The sequence below is a fragment of the Triturus cristatus genome, chromosome 4_1 (genome assembly GCF_964204655.1).
Source record: "Triturus cristatus chromosome 4_1, aTriCri1.1, whole genome shotgun sequence".
Classification (NCBI taxonomy): Eukaryota; Metazoa; Chordata; class Amphibia; order Caudata; family Salamandridae; genus Triturus; species Triturus cristatus.
The window spans coordinates 829291080-829297079 of record NC_140585.1 but is presented as its reverse complement, the minus strand read 5'-3'; the positions used below and the strand labels follow the sequence as shown (position 1 = coordinate 829297079).

The 6000-nt window shown below is 50.1% G+C and overlaps 1 long non-coding RNA gene across 1 annotated transcript; it reads left to right on the top strand.

The window, feature by feature from the left end:
- The first annotated feature begins 287 nt into the window (after nt 1-287).
- Nucleotides 288-4998, top strand: LOC146855639 (uncharacterized). The gene is made up of 3 exons (XR_014981358.1): nt 288-752; nt 844-2684; nt 4482-4998. It is a non-coding gene; the product is annotated as an uncharacterized LOC146855639 (long non-coding RNA).
- The last annotated feature ends 1002 nt before the right edge of the window (nt 4999-6000 follow it).

Genomic DNA, 6000 nt, shown 5'->3' with positions numbered 1-6000 from the left:
GCACTTACTACTTTTGGTATTCACAGAATGCACTTACTACTTTTGGTATTCACAGAATGGATTTACGACTATTAACTTTACGTCCGCACTCGGGCCGGAAATTCTGGCCCGGATGCGGAGCTTCCGGCCCGGATGCGGAGCTTCCGGCCTGGAGGTGGGGATTCCGGCCAGTGGCAGAGATTTAGCCATGGCCAAAATCTCCACCTCAGGGCCGGAAGCTCCGCCTCCGGCCCGGAAGCTCCGCCTCTGGCCCGGAAGCCCCGCCTCTGGGCCGGAAGCTCCGCCTCTGGGCTTGGACCTAAAATGGTGGCGCGCATTATGGCTCCTTATATCTCCCCGGTGGCTAGAGTGCGAGTGAACGGTCAGCTCACGCAGACCTTTCCTATCCGCAGGGGCACCCGGCAGGGTTGCCCCCTGTCGCCCCTGCCGTTTGCCCTGGTGGTGGAGCCGCTTGCTATACTAATTCGCCAGTCCTTAGGGGCAGAGACCATAAGATCGCCCTCTTTGCTGACGATCTTCTCCTCACATTATCTGACCCATTAAGCTCGTTTCCGGCAGCGCACTCGCTGCTTCAAACCTATGAGCGTGCATCAGGGCTCAAAATTAATCATACAAAGTCCAGGGCGCTTAATCTCACGATCCCAGAGGAAGAGATTGCAACGTTGCAGGCCTGTGCTCCCTACCAGTGGGCGAGTGGCTCGGTGAGATACCTTGGCCTCAACCTGACCCCGGATCTGGCCACCTGGACGCAGGCCAATTGGCAGGAGTGCAAACGCTCAGTCTTGGAGGATTTGCGCACATAGAAAGCTCTACCGCTTTCCTGGCTTGGCCGCCTTAACGCAGTCAAGATGTCCATATTGCCAAAGATCCTCTATCTTTTTCAAACCTTACCGACGCCCATTCCGGAACACCAAATTCAAGGGTTGCAACGTGAACTGATCTCATTTATATGGGAAGGTAAGAAGCCGCGATTTTCTAATAAAATTCTGAAGCTCCCCCGGGACAGGGGTGGTCTTGCCTGTCCCAACCTGCTGGATTACTATTGGGCGTCGCATCTCCGCTTCATTCTAGAATGGGGAGCGTGGGAAAGCGAAAAAGTTTGGTTCCACATGGACAGGGCAGTTACGTGTCGCCCGATTTGGGATCATGCTTGGCTGCCTCGAGCGGCGCACCACCGCAGTGCGTACATGGCGGTTCCCACTAAGACAGTCCTTGAGATCTGGGATAGGGTAGCGGTCTGTAGGGGCCTTACCACCTTCCCCTCACCCCACACCCCTAGTGCTCGCAACCCACAGTTTCCGCCGGCGTGTCGCCCGCCCTACTTTGAGAACTGGACCGAATCCGGCTGTAGGACGATTCGAGACTTATTTGTGGGGGGGGACTTCAAAACCTTTACCCAATGCCAACGGGAATTTGGACTAACGGAAAATGACAAATTCCAATATATACAACTTCGGCATTGGATACAGGGCTTCTCCCTGGTGCAGGCGGCCACGCGGCCATACACTCTGTTCGAGCAATTAGCGCGTACATTTGGCACCTATAAGGGTCTAATCTCCCGCATATACAAAGTGCTCCAGCATACACAGCATCTTGGCCCTCACCCATACCAATTGCGGTGGCAGAATCTCCCCGGCTCAAGTGTTACTCCTGCTCAGTGGACACGGCTCTGGAGAGACATTCCCAGAACGTTCCGTAGCATTCCCCAACAAGAATCGGCCTACAAGGTGATGACCCAATGGTACTATACCCCCGTCCGACTCCAATAGATGTTTCCCAAGGTGTCCCCGATCTGCTGGCGCTGTACTCAAGCGTTGGGTGACTTCATTCACGTTTGGTGGGCATGTCCTCTTTTAACTACCTACTGGAAGGAGGTCCTCAGCCACATTAAGCGCGTACTGGGTTACCCTCTGCCGGAGGACCCACTCACAATCGTTTTGGGTCTCAGACCAGCGTCTATGCGAGCCATGACGGGCCGTGATTGGCACTTGAGCCTCCACATGCTGGGCGCAGCAAAGCAAACAGTAGCATTATATTGGAAGAAGGCAGAGACGCCTTCCATCAATGTGTGGTTTACCCGCTTGTGGCAGTTGGTGGCGGTCGAGTTGCTCACGGCACGCCTTCAATTTAGGGATACTAAGTTTCGGACCCTTTGGAAACCTCTGGTGGATCACCTGGGGAGGTTAGAACATGCTAGGTTACAACCGCCGCGACTACGGGCCTTAAAGTTGTTTGATGATGTGATATGCCCGACTGACCCGGGGGGATTTTTGAGGTCCACAGGGCAATTGCCCTCACTGTCGGTGAGTTGCTAAATCCAGCTGTATGCACCATGGCCCTACTATTCCACTGCACTTTTGCACATCACCACAAACATATTATGGGTCCCCTGGGGATGGTATCTTTAGATTAGGAGAGGGAAGCTGGACACCGGTTGCAAAGCCCTGCATTCCCCGCTCTCCCGCCACGTCCACTCCCCCCCTCCCAGCATCCCTCCCCTCACCTCCCGCCTTAACCCCCTACTTACTGGTTTGTTTTCTTTTCCCATTGCTCCTTGTCTCAGGAATCATAGAGGTCGCATGATGCGACACTGCTGTAGTAACTTTGAGCGGAAGCGCCTTTCCCCCCGCCCCAGAATTCCCGAGTGTTGCGGGCTGGAAGTGGTGCCTCGCACTGCACTGTAAGTAGGGCTCCCGGTTTTATGGTATTTATTTTTTTGCCATTTCCGTCTGTATTTATCCATATTTATTTTTTGGGCTTTTTTCTGTATTTATCCATATTTATTTTTGCCACAAGCAAAAGGCGAGGCTACAGCTAGTATTTTTCCACATTTATTTACATTGACCCAACTATGCTGTTTCTTTATGTTCCTGGTTCACGTTTATTAACAGAGAGGACCGGAGTTGGCACTAGCAACACAGCAGTGAATACAGTTTGCATAACAGTGCATATCCGAGCATATGGGGCAAACATGTACTAAAGACGTCACTCCGCTGCCACCAAGTGGAGGATACTCAAATAGTCCTGGGGGCGCCCTGTTTGGAAGTTTATACACCTTTTGAAGCACCTGCTGCGGTTTTTCTTTCCGCCGCCAATTACCAGGCCTCCCAGAAATGTCAAGAAAACTCTTGTGATTAGTTATCATCCTGGAAACAGAACAGTGTTTTGTATAGTTGAGGTTGTGACCTCTGTGAAGTTAGTGCAGAGGGTTAATAGGCCGGATGCAAAGAACATGTACCAAGTAGATTACAGAGTGGGTATGATGTAACCAGATCAGCAGGTTACTGCTTTCAAAAGAGACATCCTTTTGTTACTTGCAATTTATAACTTAAAGTCCTAATCTAGAATAGTGAGCTATTAACTTTGATCCCAGAACTGCATGCACACTGCAAACTCTTTAACTACTGCCTATAATGAAGGGATGCTATTTGTGTCCCACTGAGGGTTGGCGGTCTCTCGCTGACAGCTGCGAAGGCCTGCAGTGACAGTGGCCAACACCTGCTTCTGGGAAGCTAATGTAAAGTTGTAATAGTGCCAAAGTTCACATCCAACACCTGAGGCTGAGCCCCGCTGACTCGACTGCTGCCTGCGGCAGGCTTCACACAAAGGAAACCCTTCTGCCTCCTGACCAAGGAATCCCCGTCACACGGTACCGTTCAACAGCGCATTAAAGATAAGGCAGGTGGATTAGCGCACTATCAGCCGAGACAAGATCTACGACAACAGACACTGACCTGACAACAAGACTGCACCCTCCCCTTTCCTTCAACTAGAAACGCATTTACAGTTTATGCATTTTAAAAGCAAAGGGATTACGAAGAGAGATTACATCAATTGTTATCCTCCAGAATCTCTCATTTTCATACAGAGGATTCAAGAGCTAAGGATTTCCAAGGCACGAGATGTTCGTGAGACATGTCGCATATGAAAGGGCGACACCCAGAACACCCATTATGCAGTGTAATGACGTGCGCTTTAAAATTTCTGTGCCCGTTTGTCTGTAGCTTTACTGCGGCAAGGGCCACTCGCTCGCCAGCTCTTCTGAGTGGCAGGGGAATGCAAGAGTTGTGCACTGGCCTGGCAGGTTGCTGGCAGTGCGTACCTCCCCCCCCCCCACGTTTGTGGCAGCCCGGGCTGAAACAGCTTACACACAGCCGCCCCCGAGCACTTCACAGGTCTTTAAAGACCATTCGCTTGTTAATAGGGCTTTGTTGGTTGTTCACCCCTTCTAGAGCCCCTGCATCGCCACTCCGACTATTGCTGGAAGAATTAGCACATTACACAATACTGCCCTGTCAGCTGAAACCCAGAGGCATCGGGTTTTTGCTTGCAGGAATCGGGAGGCGGGAGACTAGCGCGGCAACATTTACTCGTATTTTACCGTTTATAAATATAAATACAGACAAAGGAAATATCGATTTCCGTCTGTATTTATATGTATAAATCCGTAAATACGGAAAACCGGGAGCCCTAACTGTAAGCAATGTATATGTCATAGCGAACGAAGATAGCACAGGTCTGGCCCAATATGCAATGTGTACTTGACCTGCACATGGTAGCGATAGAAACCGATATGGTGAATGTGTCATTTATGCATGGCCTAGTTGGGCTGCTGTTAACGGCTAGGCTGCAATACCTGCTGCACTTGTCTTATCTGATATCCAGGTTTGTGTGAACACGTCTGCGAACATGCCCCGGGGCAGCAGGCGAGCTATGTGTGGTAAGCTGTGCTGTGCTGCGGCCGACACGGCAATGCTGCGGGTATTTTAATGAGGGTCCACGGTATGGAGAGGGTAGGGCGCAGGGCCTAGTGGGCGGGGGGATAACCTGGTGAATAGCATATACTGCTTGACCTGTGATGTGAGGTACATGAGACCTGCTTGTTCTGTCGCATCTGTCTTATGAAGCTATGATTTTTGCTGCCGGCCACAATGGTTGTAGGCGTACAGCTGTGTAAGTTGACTGATCGCACTACTCAATAAATAAAAAGTTGGTTATAAAAAAAAAACAAGAAGATTTACTAGGGCCAGCAGAGGAGCCCTCGTTGGTGTCCTCCTGGTGGTGGTGTTCTCCCGCCAACTGCCCACTGCCTGTCTGCCTGCCCCTGGGTGGTGATGAACAGGAAAGATATAAGAAAGAGACAAACATTGATGGATGGTGTCAAACAAATACAATATTTTGAAGGAACGGTCAAAAAACACTTAAGTAAACAACAATTGCAATAACTAAATTGACCGATCTCATCTGGTCAACAAGTAGTATCGGGGGATTGGCAGATTGACTACTTAAGTTACTATTTATCAACAGTAATCTAGTCTTCCATTCTGATTCCAGAATACTAAGTTACAACTAAGCCTAAGTGTGACGTACCACCCGACCTAGCCCACCTATTTCAGACGTGCCAATTGTACATTAAGTACAATTTGACATTTTGAGGGAGCGTTGTTCTGGGGGTGTGGAGAATTGAATTGGGAACTGTGTGTTTTACCTGTGCTCCGATTTTAAAAAATACTTTTGTCCTGCTTTTAAAATAACTTTGCTGCTACCCTTGCTTTTTGCACAAAGTCCGTTTATTTCAATTCTTACACTCGAGCACGACCGGAACTAGCGCTTTTGCGCCAGGAGGTCAGCACTCTAGACTTTTTGGCCGGCGCTTATTTAAACGTCACCCTGGAGCGACTGCGCACAATTTGACATTTTGAGGGAGTGTTGTTCTGGGGGTGTGGAGAATTGAATTGGGAACTGTGTGTTTTACCTGTGCTCCGATTTTAAAAAATACTTTTGTCCTGCTTTTAAAATAACTTTGCTGCTACCCTTGCTTTTTGCACGAAGTCCGTTTATTTCAATTCTTACACTCGAGCACGACCGGAACTAGCGCTTTTGCGCCAGGAGGTCAGCACTCTAGTCTTTTTGGCCAGCGCTTATTTAAACGTCACCCTGGAGCGACCGCGCAGCGGACGCGCGCAGCGGGCGCGCCGACGGCGCGCCAAAGGCGCGCCA